The following is a 17,832-nucleotide window of genomic DNA, read 5'->3' on the forward strand; positions in this document are numbered from 1 at the left end:
TTCGAGCCCAGGTGTGAGCATATACCTGAATGTGCTTTTAGAATTGGACCCTCGCTGCGTACGCATATGCAAACAAATGCAAGTATTTATGTGTAAATACATAAGGAGGCCCGCCCCTAACCCTAGCTTTAAACCCTACTTTGGAACCCTAACTCTCTTCACCCCGCCCCTTACACTACTGGATTCTACCCCGCCCCCTAGGTAGTGGGCATGATCCATTGGTTTGCTCCGCCAAATTGGGGGCGGGCCACCTTATGTATTTACACATAAATACTTGCATTTGTTTGCAAATGCAGCGAGGTTCCAATTCTAAAAGCACATGTAGGTATATGCTGACACCTGGGATCGAACCAAGTTCTTTCCGAGCGAGAGCCCATGTCACTAGCGAGTCAGCTATTTCGACCTGGCAGTTTCTGGCCGTCTGTACTCTTTTGTACTAGTGATGGTGTACAACTTTATTCTTGTGCTTGAATAAGTATGTCTTTATTCTTGTTTTACCGCATTTTAATCTTTAGTCTCAACTATTTTAACTACTTTTTTTTCTTTTCAGTATGAAATGAGTACTATGATTTAATAGTCTCTCAAAAGAAAGAGCAGACGACACATTTATTTCTTCCTTTGCGTTTGTTTATTTTGAGTTTGACTTGGGGAGAAAGTGTGCGACCAGCCTTTTGGGCGTGGGCCCTAACCTAGGATAGCTCCTGTTATTGTTTAGCCTCGCAGGCCCCACCCCCTCCTCAGCAATAGTCATTAAGCAGCATGTTACAACAGCCTCTGGAGGTGGGTGGGATTAAAGCACCAGCGAGATCAACGCTTTTGCACATTTAACCATATGCCGGCGGATTATTCATTCCCGCAACCGTGCTAATTAAAATGGTAATTAAGGCTAGGACTCGGTCTAATTGTATCTACTGTGTGATGCAGAGATATATTATTGCTATTTGTTATCTATCAATCTAGTGGTGGGGTCATTGGAGAGGTAACAAGCAGTACCCAATTCTTCCACCGGGCACTTTCTTTTAAGCATAGTCATGTCAAAATATATTATTATTTATAATCAATTATTTTATATTGTTTTTTTTTATTTTTTCATGTTACAGTCTTAATTTTTGGTAATTAAAAAAAAAAGATTTTTCAATGAAAGTCGAAAATTATTATTAAATTGAGGTTCCCTGTACTTCTGCATAACAGAGACGTGTTATTTAATCTGATTTAAAATCTGATGATTTATCCTAGCTGGAGAGTATTTAAGTGCTCATGTGTGTGTGGTAGCAGTGTGTCCATATACAAAATGTCCTAAAGTGTAGCTTTGGCCCAAGAGAGCCGTCCTTATGGACAGAGACCTACAGCAGCTCCACAGGAAATGGTCTTCTTCCGGAAAGCTGTCTGCAACGTTGCGTCTCCTTAAGTATCCGTGTGTGTGTTTTAAAAGCCAATAAGCTCTGAGGCCGTATGAGGACCCCCCCCCCCATACCCCACTAAATCCCCACTTAACTACTCACCCACCTTCAAGATTGATTTATAGTATGTTGTTTATAGTTTGTGATTGTCACTGATTATTAGCCGCCCACTGACTATTTACTTCTACTTTTGCAAAGTGTAAATTCTAAATATGTATTACTCTATTTGCCCATTATATTGATGATTGCAGGTTTATATTGGTCAATCAAGTGTCTATTTTTATAGGACCATAAATGTAGTGTATAGTATAAGCTATACCACTACATTTATGGTCCTAGATTATTGAAAATAAAGTATCTTAGTTTTTCGGAATTGGCTTGAGAAAAATACATTTCATAAAGTAAAAGTATACTATATATTGTTTTAATGCATTTTAAGATGTGGCTGCAGATTTGCTACTTCAACCATTCATCATTTATTTCTCACAGAAGCAAGCGGAAGGAATGCAAACACCATTTTTTTATTTTTCGCCTTGTTTGTCCATGTTGCGCGCACGCACACACATGCACACACACACACGCACGCACACACACTGGAGGAACTGGATGACAAATTGACAAGAGAGAGCAAATACCCTGGGGCACACCCATTTGTGTTTCCGTCTTTCACTCAAAAAGCACTTCCTGTTTGGGAATGCTGTGTTGAGCTATATCAGCTATGAGCTATCCTCTCACTCTCTCTCTCTCTCTCTCTCTCTGCCCCCCCTCTCGCTCTCTCACCTTCCTCGTAATCCATCACCCTTGTTGCGTAACCCGCCTGCACCAAGTGCGGTAAACAGGCACTTCCTCTTTTGCTAATGCAAAACACTCTTTTACACACCCTTGTAAAGCTCTGTTGTTGTCCATCTAGAAACCATTCACACGTGTAATGGCTCGAAAAACTCACTATTTCATAAAACATAACCTTTGTCTTTCATATCACATTGCTACCTGTGCAGAAAATACTATGTGTGAGGGAGGGCCATAAAGGATTAGTGTGTTTTAAAGTACCGCAAATAGCAGTCTTTAATACTGCTCAGAGAACTTGTTTACAATAAGGTGCTGCTGTTTGGATTAGCAACAACGATCGTTAAACACACTGGTGCGCCCGCTGAGTGACGGCTACTATTTGAGGAAGTGCAGAATACTGTACTACGTGTGTGGTTGGGCAGCCTGTTTTAGCCAAGCAGCTGTTTTCCAGGTTGTAGTTCTCACACTTATCCTGGATCTCCGCTTTCTCATGCAGCCTGTAATCTCTCTCTGCACACACACGTGCACACACCTGCAAATGCATGCACACGCACGCGTAAAAAGAGGCAGGTAAGACAAAGAATGGCTGGAGGTGGGTGGGGCTGGAAATGTGATGTGGGAATGTGCGGGATGAGCTCAGCCTGGGTCCCCGCCCACTCGGTGACTCACTATTTGGCAGGTGCGCGGTTGGTGCATGCCCGTTGGCACCTGCGGGTCAACTCAGGGTGTGACGCCCTCACTAAGCCTGACAAGTTTCCTCAGGCTCAGGTGAATCTATTCACCGCTGCTTACTCACTCACCGCCTCGACTCATCAAAGGAATACTGCAAATATCGTTTCAAAATGTTTTTAATCGGACAACAATAACGCCTACATTGTCGTGAACCTGAGCCCTCCCTGTTATTTTATCTGAGAAAGTTTGTGACCCTTCTATTCAAGAACACTAGCCTTAAAAAGTCTAACAATGTAATGAAATGAAATTAATAGGGCCTCACAAAGAACATATTAGGTAATCAACAAGAAGGATGCATTTGAAAAACTAGCAGTCTCTCCAGTGTTCTCCTACAAGGTGACAAACTATTGATGTTGTTCTTCCCCCCCCCAAAAAAAAGATTTAAGATATTGGTCGTCCAATAAATCAGTACATGCTTACTGATTTCAAGATTTAAATTGAATTAAAAGCAAGATATGATTTTTGTATCATATGACATCATTTAATTATCTACCTTAGGGAATCACAGATAGTGAGTTCAAATTAACTGATGTGTTAATTAGTTGTGGCTTTGCAAAATTATTTGACTTGATTTATGACTTGCAAGTAATAACTCGGCTCAGCTTCAAGTGAGGACTCGATTTGACTCACTTGACTTTTGTAACAGTAATTTGGTACTTGTGACTTTTACTTCCACCTCTGCCAGCATGTATGTAAATCCCATTTTAGGACACAGCCATTGTTTTTTGTTTTTTCTCTGAATTAATGTGAGACTCCCGTTTTGCTAAAATTGCTGCAATGCTATGTCAACATGCATATGATGGTAATTTTATTTTGAGTTTTCAGCAGTTTTTTTTAAATAGGTCCCATTGACCTAAAACTGCAGACATACATATTTTTGGGATTCGTCCATTTATTCTATCAAGAGATGCAAGCTTGATAAAACTGCAGCTCTGCTCAGCTAGCATATACAATACGTTAATCCCTTTTGAGTTTCCGCCAGCATTTGTGAACTCTCCCTTTTCCTCCTCACTTTCACCGCATCTAAATGCTTGCAGCTGCCGCTTTTGTTCACTCACATTTCTTGGCCGTGTGTCATGGAGGTATCATCTTGAGGCTTGGCAAGATAGATGTGTGAGATTACTGTACATACCTATGCTCGCTGAATGTAAATAAATAACCACGGCATTCTTTCTGTACACTAAGCCCATTTCCTTCCAAAATGGATCATGTGGTTGCTAGAAACAAACAGCGGAACATGTATTGGATCACCGAGTTCATGGAATAAGGATAATTAAGGTTCATATTTTAGCACACAACTCCAAATTACCCGCCTCTGACTCACGTTGTAATTGTTTTGTACTTCCAAGATCCTCTGTTGTTGTTGTTGTTGTTTGCACTCTGCAGGAAGTCAGTACTCTCGTGGCATCAAGGCCTTTTAGCTCCCGCTTGAATGACAGCCATTGGGTGTTGACTGATCAAACACACGAGCCGTAATATTGTACTGGAGTGCTTGTTAATGACAGCTAGTAAAGGTTAGTGTACGAACAAGGAGTGGTTGAGTTTGCATAGGGGCCACCAGAAAACAATAAATCAGCCACCGAGCATCCGATTGACAGCATTATTATGTTTGACTTCTTCGACTTCTCAATGTTGAACTTGAATTTCCGCCAAATTTGCTGTTATAATGATCAATGATCAACGGAACCCTTGCCAACCTCCTATTTTTTCGGCATGAATAAACTTTCTAGTGTCTAATTTATCATATTGAAAACTAGAGGACTTTCTTAAGGAAGTTAGTAAGTGAAATAGCGAGATGTTAAATCTGTAAATCATTGTGATGAGCGTGTGATGGACATGCAGTGGGAATCTTACGCCTGGGAGGTGAGTTTCTTCTCATGAAAACACGAACAAAGCCATTAGAGTAATATGTCAGAACAGGGAGTGGTTGAATTTGCCTCAGAGATTTCAAAACATAAAAGCAGGCCCTAAGCATCTATTTGACTGTGTTATTAAATTGTTTTCATGATCTAGCTCCCAGTGTCAAAACACAATGTACTCATTACGTATAATAGTTGTGCTGATGGCTCATGTTTCACCCAATCATTTTTGATTTGGTGTTTAAATGATTATGAATTAATGAAGAAAATTCGACATAAGGATCAAAACGCGCCAATTTGGTGGAATGGCCCAGGAATGCATTCACTACTATACATGTTGACTCATGTCAAATGAAATAAATTGAGCTGAATCGTAAATATGATCCTAAATGCATCAATTTAAACAGAAATAATTTCTGCAAAAAGAGAAAAAACAACTCCCTACCCCAGAAAAGACCGTTGCCTCACCAGTGTAACACAATCTTATTGAACCAGAAGGAAACAAGCAGCTGATGCTAGTATGCTACAGGATTGTAACTTGAACTAAAAACATTAAAATATGGCAATAGAAGTGGAAGACTTTTCGCCTCATAATAAGCAAAAGGTCAATTAGTTTGAAAACTAAAAAAAATGCAGGAAGTTGCGTGACAGAAAAAGTTTGCGTTACGTCAAAAGATGACGTTTTAAATTAGCATTACAACAATGGTTGTCAATTATGAAGAAGGAGTTTTATTCCAACACCTGATCTTGAAATGACACAAAAACATTCATGTTGCATTCTAATCTCTGTCGACATACTTTTTTTTCCTGATAATGTTCAGAATTCTCAGAAATCATGTCTTATCTCAGCTCAGCACTGAATGACGCACGAGCTCGAGCAAGGACGTGCGATTTCTATACTCGCAAGACCACAACCTTGAATTGCAAACGTCTATTTTATTCTTTTCAGACAAGCAGACGGCTAAAAATAACATAGAAAGGTGCAACGAAAGGAGAAGCTAAACAAATAATGACAAACTAGTTAACAATACCCCACCATTTATTTGTTGGGCAATTATAAGCCATCGTTGGAGAGACAGTGTGTACGTATGTTTCCAAAGACACTGACTGGAAGTGGGCCATCGCTCCCGTTCAATCACACTAATGTGAACGTCTGTGAAGCTGACAGCCGCCTATTGCGTTGGGCAGATAGCCAGCCAACCCTTCCTCATCCAAACTAGCCTCTAATAAATAACCCCCCACCCACTGCGGCTCTCCCCAGGTGGTCTCCGTCAACCTGCTGAATGGAGCATCACTCAATGATGCCTCAAAAGGACCACTGTCTTCCTCATCCACCATTTGATTTGGCTCTTCTCCTTTCAGCCTGCCTACACAACCTCTACTTGGTTTCAGCCTCACTTGCCAGCCCCCCCCCCCCCCCCCCCCCCCCCTCCACCGTGGAAGTAAAAGGTCCCCAAGTGGTCCCCGATGAAGGATGAGCCTGTTACATGCGCCGCCACTATTTCTTTTGGACTAAATCTCGCATGTGTCATGCATGTGCGCGCCTGGCCTCTTCCATTCATCAGTAGGCATGCACGTAAAAGCTCAATAACTGCGTTTTTTTTTTTGGGTCAGAGACGTCCTCCACTGGTGTCACATTTGCATTAGGCAAACAGCGCAATCCATCCTCCCCACACAAGGGAGAAGTGACATCCTCTCTAGGTCATTCCTCCAAAGAAGAACGACTGTGAAAACTGTGTAAATGGCCTGAATGAACATCCATCCACCCATTTTCCATAAGGCTTGTCACCACGGGGGTGGCGGTCAGGCCGGAGCCTATCTCAGCAGTCATCGGGCAGCAGGCGGCCTGAACGGGTTGCCAGCCAATCGCAGGGCACACAGAGACAAACAACCATTCGGAATAACGATACGAGTTATGAGTGCTAAAACGGAGAGCATGCAAGATAGCTAGCAGGCTTGTTTTGGCTGAATTAAAACAACCCAACCAAACATTTTATCATTTTTTATAGAAATAGGAAAACTCTACGTAAACCTTTATACTGTACTTGTCCTTGTTGACTATTGCGGTATCCAGTTTGAGGTCGGTGAGTTTAAGACTAGTATTTTTCTTTTCAGACAGCATTATGTGTATAAATGTCAAGTGTCTTGCACATGTATTTATTTTGGAATATTTCCACATTGTCAAACGCCTGCAAGAACTACATACAAATTTGTGAACAATTTCACTGTTGCACCTGAATAAACACTATGTTATTTCTGGTCTAAGATGAACTTGACTGATCCACAAACATTTTAGCAGCAGAGAGAAACTGAGAATCTGAGATTTGACCTCCTGATGGGCCTTCCTCTCCAGAACCCCTGCTGAGACCCTACCAACGATGCTAAGGAGTGCATTTGAAACACATTTTCCTTAAAAAAATAAAATAAAAAGGTCCCACCTCTCAATCTGCCAGTCCAGAGGCGCTAAAGAACTAATATTTAGAAACAGTTGTGCTATGTCAACATCCGTATTAATGACTTGGCAAAAAACAACATTTTGATCACATACGATCATACGGCAGGTGCACGGCTGAACCGTAAAGTCTAAACATGTCTGAAATGCAAAGTCGTAACATCTATCCGGCGCGAGGTGCTAAACAAACAAACAAAAGAAATCATTAGTTGATCGCAGCTGGCTTGCCGAAGTGTGTTAAGGTGTATGACTGTGCCTGGCTGAGGTTCATACGGGGCAAGCCAATGACAAGCAGGCTGTTACGCAAGTTCTGGCCGGAATACAAAGCATGCTAACAGCTGTAATGAAAAGCAGAGACAAAGTGCTGGTGAAAAACAACAACCACTCGCAGGAGAATCCGTGGTAATGGACTCTTCTTACGCAACTAACAAACACTTTTTCCCTCTTCCTTAATGCTCCCGGAGTCACTTTGCCTCTTTGTCTTTCCATGCAGCATGATAGGTGTTGCTCCCTCTGAGCGCTCGCAGAGTAACAACACATTCCTGTCCACATTCCAGCCTCAGGAAAAACAGTGTCCGGAACATAATAAAAGGCCAAGCATGTCAACGCTGCGCTGAGGGCAGGATCGGGCAAATGTGTTTGTGCCTGTGTGTAAAGAAGGGAAAGGGGGGATGGCAGGACTGGTGGAGAGAAAGAAGCATGTTTGCGCGCTTGGTGATTTGCTGTTCTTCTCCGTGGTTAATGAAGACATGATGAACTCGGAGCTCTCTGTCAGCTAGCGATTCGTCACAAGGCCGCCGCCCACCTCCGAGTGCAGCGATAAGAACAAAATGAAGTACAAATCAATCAGAGTCACTCCGTGTCTGATCTTATTGGTATCAATACGTGATTGGCTTCTTGTCTTACTTTATTCCTCATTTCTCTTCATGAGCTACTTTGTTTGGGACAAATTATACCTGCAAGATCAATACATGAACAACAAACAGCCTTGACGAAGATAATAGAGCAAATGTCTGCCCAATAATGTCAGGCGGTGCACTGAATAATACTGACAGCTGTTTCTAATATTTTGACTAGCCAAATATGGTAACCAAATGAGCATTGTCGAATACAAAGTACAAGTAAGATGGCCTAAAGCAGGCCTGTGGTTGATTTAAATGTATTTATTTGAAAGTCATAGTCCGAGTGGATAACTGACTTTTTGTCTAATAAGATAAAAGTAAAATGAATACATTTACTCTTTTCAGACAATTCAGTTAATAATAGAAAAAGTGCATTTTGAAATTAGAATGAATTATTGTTTCATTGTTAAAATAAACTTAAATCTTTAGATTTTAAAATATAATAAAAGTATCCGCCATTTAAAGTGGTGGATGTGTACATACCAATGGCTCCTAAATATACACTAAGCCAACTTATGTTTTTTTTTCCCCAAAACATATTTAATGTCTAGATGTGCATGTGATCAAATAACAAGTGGTCTGACAGTGTCACTCCCTGGAGCAACGAATCGTACCCACCGGGCAGTATTCACAATTTTAATTCCAAAAATACATTTTGTTAAGCAACTGGCCTTTTAGTTTGTGTGTGGGTTTTATTGTCCATGCAAACAATAGCATGAGCGACACTGCAGGCAGGGTGAAGGTCATGATCATATTTAATGGAGTGTTTTGGCCCTGGCATATCCTGGCTCAGACATCCTCTTGACCCAAACATCCTGTCTGGAGCAATCTCACTTTCACTCTGCCCCTCCCGCTGCAAGGCAGCTCGCTCACCTGCCTCGTCTATGACTGATTTGTGTGCAAAAACTCCAGCGTGTTGACATTTGTCATCATTCGTGCGTCATCATTTTTCTTGTTTTAATCCTCCTCCATCCCTCCATTTCTAAATTTGTCAAGGAAGAGCAGTAAGTGATACTCGGAGCTTCCGATGGGCCGATCCTTAGCTAGTCCCTGCTGACCTCATTCTGTCCTGCTATCCCCTTTCCCCTAACAACACACACACGCATGCGTGCAACACACACACACACACACACACACACACATGCACACACACACACACACCAGCTCCTCAGGAAGCTAATAATCTCCTTCCTGTATTTGACACGGGGCGTGCCAGCCTGGGAGAGCGCATGAGTCCGTGCACAATGATTATTCAGCCATAACGGAAGTCATAAAGACTTCCGCTGATCACTATCAGTGTGGACAGAGCAATAATGCGCCCACACGCACGCACACACACACGCACACACACACACACGCACACACACACAAGTTGGGTGTCAAGGCAAAGTTGGAGAGGATCTGTATTGACACCTAAATAAAGCAACTCCACATTAATTGACAGTTTGCATTGTCTGACAATACCCGATTAAAATTCATGCTATTAATCATTTTCTACCTTCACATATGCAGGACTTGATTCGAGAGACAGCTGTAAAATAAACTTGCTGCTGCAGTTACCCCAGTGGAGTGGCAAAAAGGACAAGGCATGTGGAAAATTGACAACTGATAACAGCAGGAGCATTTTGCCAGTAGTAGCACTGCTGTCAGTATAAGATGCAATCGAGAAGTGAAAAGTGACATTAGTGACACACTTTCCAATAATAGTAACCAAGCAGTCGAAATGGGAAACTATAATAAATGTTGATCCACTTGTATGATAATCCTCAAGAAGCATTTCATATCTAAATCCTTGGTAAAAAAAAACAAAAAGAAAAAAAAGAAAAACACTTCATTTCTGAACTGAGATCTAATCAAGTCAATCATCTTGAATGCCATTTTTCAAAACACTCATGGACAAAGTGTTGCTAAAGATCCAAAGACGCTAACTCCTTCAGAGTAAATCATACTGATTAATATTGAAATTCTACTTGTTTGTTCCAGTAAGGAGAAACAAAAGTCATATCGTCAATGCATATGAGTGCCTTCTATCTACAGTGACTCAGTCGCGCTTGCAGGTGTTTACCTGTGCATCATCACGTCCCAGCAAACACATGCATGAGTCACATTGCTAACCGACTCCTTCATTTGCATCCCGACGAACAAATGTTGACTTGTTGTCGTAAATATCAAAATAGAACATTCGCTTTTAGCAAAAATAAAAAAACGGCAGGAGATAGTCCTCAGCAAACATTCTCATGAATCAACACCTTGGGTCATGTTCTAAAACTGCAGTAAAGTGAAATCCACTGTATTAAGAAAATTAGCATTAAGATGTTGGAAAGAAAGCTGAGGCTGACTCATTATATCAACTATTCTACGTCAGACTGACATTATTACTCGTTACCTCGAGAGAATGAACGACAATTTTGTTCACTTATCCAATATCAGCTTGTCCCCGGTCATTGGTGTCAACCGGGGCACCATCCTGGTTCAGTGATGTCACACTTGTAGCCCACACAGGATCCATCCAAAGGGCACGGTTTAACGACCCGGGCCATAAAGCAGCGGTTCTAACAAGCTGCTTTTTATATGAGCCAATATCACACTCGCACTCTGTTAAGACGTAAAGGACCAATAACTGGCGGCCTTAATGGCCAATGCTTTTCCCGCCCCATGACCTGGACATCAAAGAGGAGCTCAGATCTATAGTTTGAAACGTCTTAGTTGGTTCTCCGTTGTGCACCTGTATGGGTAAAAAACAAGAGAGGAAAGAAGACATCCAACAACCCCTAATCATTATTTTTCCCCTCTCTGTTTTTCCTCCATCTCCGCCACCTCCTACCAAACAGAGCTATATTTTCAGTCCATCATGTGACTTCCTTCCTGTTGTTTTGACCCTGTTTTTTTTTTTCCCCGCCTCAGGGCCATTGGACACTCTCGTCCGAAACAACACACACATGCTGATTGAACACGATCTGAAATCGGATTCTTTTTACTCTCAAACACAGCACGACTACGAACTCCTCGTTGCGGCGGCGGTTTTGAGAGACAAACGGATATGAGGAGGAGGAGTCGCTGTTGAATCTGATTGAACTTTAGAGGAACTCAATGACCACTCTCAACTCGTCTTTATGGTGCTCTCTGGCTGACCTTTCCGTCTGTGAGGAATGGCAGACGGCAGCCCGGTGGGGGTGGGAGGGGGCAGACGCCGCGACGCAGGTTGTTGTGGTCCAACTGGTGCAAGTGTCACACTCTTTCCTCACTTTGGATTATCGGCCCGGATTTGGATGAGATGCTATACAGAAAATGACCATGATCTTAGTAGGCCTACTTCACAAAAGAATTGACAAAATTATTCAATGTTGGACCAAAAATGAACAGAAATATTATTCTAGTGTGTACATGTAAAATGGAGACGAGGAAATGGTAGTACATTTAAAAGGAAGTGCAAGATCTCCAATTCATGATACTCCTTCACCCTCACCCAACCTATTTTAAAAAATGGCTGTTGTCATGTTTATGAATGAAATTCAATGACGTCCTCGACACACAGTGCCCGCGGCTCAATCAAATCTACCGAAATCAAGTTACGCCATCTGCGCCGCAATTTAGACCTGCTTTTAGTTTACAATCGAGTGTACTTTTGGTCACCAAATTACCAGATGGACCGGCGGCACTGGAATGCCTATTGAGGTTTAGCACAGTCTACCAAATTCACAAACACGTTAAACCAGATTTGCCGTTGCCTGGAAATGAAGCCCATGGACTTCCCTACTTTAACCCTCCTAGCTTAGGTAGCATGGCCAAAGGCACACAGTTCAAAGGAGGTATGTCATATATTTTGTTGTAATGATGTATTGCATAGCCCAGCCCAATAGATGATATACTGTATTACTGGAAAGATGAGATAATTCTCTTATTGTTTATACCAAAACCTCATTCGTGAAATTTGGGTCACTGTGACTCACTTTTGCTGTGGCAGATCACATATGCTTTCATTGTCTTAATGGGCACTCAGATTTTCCCTACACTCTGGGTTCTGCTCCCCGAAGTAGAACCACAAGGCTAAGGCACCACCCCCTTGTCATCGTTGTAATGAAAGCCATACTTGCCATTTGCCCAGCAGTAAATGAGGCGGAGTTGATGGTTGCTAATTTGCAGAAGATAGGACCGCCCCCCTCAAACAAGGCCAATTTTAATATGACTAGAAACACGATATTTAGAGGAAAGCATGTCACAGATATAGAGATGCTGCACACGTCTCCTTTACAACAGAAATGTATACGCATATGTACACAGACCTCAACATGGTTTTGAAACTGACTGCTAAAGGTCACATCTTTACATACTGTCGCTTAAGATGTTGAGGTCAATGTTAACAAAACAATAAAAGGTCAAAAAAACACAAAGGACCAAAGCTGTGATTTCACTCCAGACGTGTTCAGACGTCAAAGTTCTTTCACTGCCTTGTCCTGACACACAACGGGCGTCAAAGTCGATCCAGCGTGTTGCCATGGTAACAGATAAGGCCGTGCGTTATCGCTCCAGCTCCAGAAAGCATATGAACTCTATTTGCTAAATATGAGCGTGTTTGGGAGAAAAAAAAAAAAATAGATTCGATTCAAGAAGTTCAACTTTCCGTGCTTGAAAACTAACCCCCGAAACATCTCTGGCTTTTATCAGTAAGAAAGCGTCCTCTCAACAATGGAGGAATGCTATTTGCTCTTGGGAAAGAACACTTCGTCTCCAAATGTAATCTCCGTGTGCGCGAGAGGCATACGGGAGCTTAACCGCGAGGAAGGGGGTGTTTCCGTTGTGTTTGACGGCTGAGGGGAACACTCGGTGCTGGAATAATTAAAGTTGCCCTCGGCTACAAAACGTCCTGTTCCCAATTTTGGGAGCGTCTAACCTAACCGATCCCCCGCACACTCCTAGATTCAGGCGTGCATGTCAGCAATGTGTCGTAGAGGAGCAGCCTGACCTGCCTGTCTCATGTCAAGCATTTGTGCTCCTACATGCTACTACTATGCCGTTGTTTTGTATTTGTAGCTGTGTCTGCATTGGCGCAGGTTAGTGATGGACTAGTCAATTTTGACTAGAAATGTGACTATCTCATCCTTTTCCTGTCTCTGTATTTAAGAGTCTGTGTCCAGATTGAACGTTTTACTCACTCTGTGAATTGTTATTGCTCCACGAGGCTCGTTTACGCAATGGAAAGCCCCGTACTCTCGAGGCCTGCCCGCCATTTACATCTCCTACCATTTGTCATATGAGAATAAAGCAAGTTGTATTTACAGCGCGTCTGTGTATAAATCCACTCTTCAGATGCGTGAGTGGAGGACAAGCCAGGAAGCTTGGAGCAAATATGGCCCAGATGTGTTTGCATGCAAATACGGCGGACGTTGCAATACTTTAAGGAATGTGGCACACGTCCAAGGGATCTGCGGACGCCACGCTCGAAGCCCAGATATTGTTCCACTAAGATGATGGCGGGGTCATCGGAGCATTTGAGGTAATTGTCAGTCCGTGACGTTTCGGCAAGAGGTGGGGCATACCTTGGACTGTCAATCACAGGGAGCTTCGAGACAAACAAGAATTCCCACTCACACATGTAAACTCCACACGGGAAGGTCGGAGCCTCTCGACTGTGACGCAGACATGCTAACCACAAGGTCACCTGATGCCTTTCATTAAGTACAGACAAAATGTTATCCTACCTTTAAAAATACATTTTGGAGCTCAAGGGTTAGGGTTAGGGTTAGGGTTGAAATTGTCGTTCCCCTGCATGTTCGTTTATGTAATCTGGTTTAATAAACAATGAAGGCTGTTTTTTCTGTTACCTCCAATTCAGTGACCTCCAGAGCAAAACATACTTTGACAAGAGTTTGGTAGACTTTCACATATAATTGAACATGATTTATTTTGATTTTTAGAATGAGTATAATAGAGTATAACATTATAAGTATAATGGAAATTAATAATAATAATAATAATAATAATAATTTGCTTTCCTAAACAGAAAAGAAATGCTTGAGTATGGGTGTAAACAAATGTGAAAACCCTTTTAAAGAACGTGAGTACCTGAGTCTTGACCCTATTTAAATTCTTTGTGGAGTGTGTTATGGCAAGTGGACTTTTTTCTGGAGTGTGTATTGTGAGGAATTTGGACATATGCAGAGAAACTGTATGTAGATGCTTGGAAATAGGGATTTTTGTATGTTTTATACGTATTCTCCCCTCAATCACTGCTATCCTTCAACATACTGTACATTCTATTGGATTATCGTATTCCATACACAAATGTTTTCCTCCAGCACCGGCGTGATTTTAAAGGTCAGAAAGCAGCAACGAGCTCAATGTCGTGGCAGCATTCACCAACAGAGAGCAAGCGATGCTCCAAATTGCATTGTGTATACCACTTAAGTAGGCCATTACAAGAATGTAATTAGTCAGAGGCGGGTTGATTAGATGGTTAACCAATGCTTGATTAAAAGATGGGCAAATGCTCATTAAGATAAGATGGAGGGGGAGAAACAAGACCATCATCTGCTTGGAGGAATGAATGAGACCACCATTGGGTGTGGTCCTCATTAGAAGACGACGACGCCGTACAAATGGGCTGAGCTTTTTTTGATGTTTATTTCAAATGTGGTACAACCTCTTCCAACTCTTTGGACAGACTAATTGTCTATAATTAAAGGAAAATGTTGCTTTTTTAGGTACATAAAAAAGGATGCTACAATAATGAGTAAAAACAATTAGAAAACTGAACTGAAATGCTATTAATGTGTTTCAGGCCACATAAAAACAACATGTTTTTTCTGTTACTAAAAGGAATAATAGCACACATAAAAGCACAAAACGATACCTTAAAGTGGTGTGGTGACATGATGAACCTGAAGTCAGTCTTGTTGGTCGTCGACCACATAGTTAGTTTGGTGTTAGCATTTCCCTGATACTACTTATTTTGTATTCATGTCTGACTGTTTGTTTCATCATTGAAAGATCATTGGCGACTGTGCCTCTCCATGCCCACATGCCAGCACAATACAAGTAGCCTACCTTATTTACTCAATCTTCTTTTTTATTTATGTTTTGGCTAGGCAAAATCAACACAGCAAAGGCTCGAGTTATGAACACGACACTTGAAAGTTAAGGTTACGCTGGTGACACTGGACTACAAGGAGACCATTAAATTATAGAGCATGTTAGGTACAAAACAATGTACAAAAATTAGTATGATTTTTTTCTTGTTTCAAAAGGCAAGATGGCAAAAATGAGAGAAAAACCTTCTTAGCTACAAAAAGGATGGTATGAAAATAATAGAAAAGTGATCTGAAAATAAGATGCTAAAATTAAGGCAGTAAAAACAGGGGTGGAACTACGTGGTGGCTAGGGGTGTCCCTGGCCACCCACATATCATGGGGGAGGTTTGGATCCCTGGATTTTTTTGACATTTTCACATGGAGGAAATACTATTACAACCCTTCTTATTCTCCCACAAATATTTTAGAATAACCACATATTTAAAAAAATAATCTTATAATTGATCTGAATGCAAACTTCAGAAGAATCTGTCTTCAGTAAAAACAACGTCAATCAAACAACTACTTTGACATGTTAGCAAGCAGAAAATGTAGCGTTTTTACATGACATAAAATCAATCAATCAATCAATCAATCAATCAATCAATCAATCAATCAAGTGCTTTTTTGTCCAACTTTTTGCTAGATTCTTGACACCCACAAGAAAAACCAGGTGCTTTCCGCACCAACAGGCAGGATTTGAACAGGTTCTTCTGCATCAACATCCTCCTTCCATTCATATCACTTGCATCTGTGCATGCACTTCCTCACAATCGATTGCCACTGGCGTAACCCTCCGGGAGCGTGTACACAGCTATGCACATGCCGTTTTTCTCCGAGCCCACGCGAGCGTATAGTGTGTGTGTTGTCTTGTGGGAGTGGCCCGACTTGTTCATGTAAACATGTCATACAGCAGGGAGAGGTTTTAAGAAAGCTGGCCCCAGGGACAGAAGCGGCACTGCGGTTGCCTCCACCCGCAAAGAGGCCCCCCGTTTCCACGGTAACCATGCAGAGAATATTGACACAATTTCTCACATACAGTAGTTTGAGGAGGTCCTCCATGCCTGACTGCAATGTTGCTGTATGTCTTAATGTGCATATGCAAACAACCTGTGTAGAGAAGTAACAAAAAAAGGTAAAACAGGAAAAGTACACACTATTTGACTAACCGTGTGAAAAGGCTTTTATTTTGAAAATGTTCAAGTACAGTAAGCCTTTTAAAAATTACTTTGTTTAGTAAGGCTTTTATTCATTTTCTTTTTTATTGGTTTCAAATTAGAGTAGTAGGCCCTCTAACCAGAGTTAGGGTATCAAATAAAGGTTAGAGTTTCAAACTAGGGTTAGGGTTTTGATGGCGGGTTTCAAATTAGGGCTAGAATATTAAAGGAGAGCTTCAAATTAGGGTTAGGGTTTTAAAGTAGGATTTCAAATTAGGGTTTTAAATTAGGCTTAGGTTTTGAATCTAGGGTTTCAAACTAGGGTTAAGTGAATGAAACAGGCAGCCAATTTCCCACCTGCCTGCCTGTAATTTTGCTAGTTGTCTCAATATCTTGCAATCAAAGATATACACTCTATATTTTACTTTGTATTGTAATACAATTATGTCGTCCGTATCCTACAACACATTGATGACACCGTTAGACCTCATTAGTGTTTCCTCATGAGTGCCATTGAGCACGTTAGCACAAACGTCAGCCCACGTGACCTCGTCAGCAGTATACCGCCTCGTTAATTGCCACGCTAATTAGCATCATCATGAAAGCGAGGGTGGATTTGCTGACTGCTGGCTAAGCGCAGAATGGATGGGGATTGTATCGTGGGGGGTATGCGGTCGTCTGGATGTGAGCAGACAGAATCCATCTAATCTCCTGCCAGTGATTTCGCATTTGCCGTTTCATGTTTGGAGGCGCATTAACGCGGGAGCGCGACCTCAAGACGAAAGGCGGCAGAGCTCACTGCCATATTGATGGAGGCCATATGTAACACTAACAGTGCACAAGCTGCTCAACCAATGTGGACAGTAGAGTTGAACTTAAACTAGTAATATATTTCACATACATGTATTATTCTGGATAGAGTTGAATAAATTTTAACTATTCTAAAAATGATTTGTTTTTGCTGCTGGTCCCGTGACGCACGCTTGCGTTGATGAATGCAAAAAAGGAAAACCAGAAATATCATTTCCTGCCTGCTATCACGCCACGACAGGCAAAGAGAAGTGCACAAATACCCAACAATGTCATTCCTGCGCTGAAAACGCATTGTTACAGAGAACAAAACAGCTGGCTAGTGGGGGTGTATGGTTTTGTCAATAGCACAGTCTCCTCCATGAATCCTAGCCTATTGCTTTAGTAGTGGTTTATAATCGCAGAAGTGTGTCTACACAGCACAGCTTTCGTTGGCTGCCGTCTAATCGCATGTGTCGAAGTCTGATCCCATGTGATGGATGTGTCTGCAGAGAGGGACCTTACAGTCGTTAACTGAAAATTGGGACAGTGTTTAGATGACGCTATTGATTTTATCATAGCATGGGGCTGCGGTGTTGCACTGAGAAATGAGCCAGGGCGAAAGAGGAACGACTGCTGGGGTCCAACAGGGGGGAAATAGGTATCGGGGGGGAGGGGAGGGGTC

The 17,832-nt window shown here is 41.8% G+C and overlaps 1 long non-coding RNA gene across 1 annotated transcript; it reads left to right on the top strand.

The window, feature by feature from the left end:
• Window positions 1-2,468: 2,468 nt before the first annotated feature.
• Window positions 2,469-7,045, top strand: LOC119115562. The gene is made up of 2 exons (XR_005096165.1): window positions 2,469-2,759; window positions 6,042-7,045. It is a non-coding gene; the product is annotated as an uncharacterized LOC119115562 (long non-coding RNA).
• The last annotated feature ends 10,787 nt before the right edge of the window (window positions 7,046-17,832 follow it).

The sequence above is a fragment of the Syngnathus acus genome, chromosome 21, assembly GCF_901709675.1.
Source record: "Syngnathus acus chromosome 21, fSynAcu1.2, whole genome shotgun sequence".
Lineage (NCBI taxonomy): Eukaryota > Metazoa > Chordata > Actinopteri > Syngnathiformes > Syngnathidae > Syngnathus > Syngnathus acus.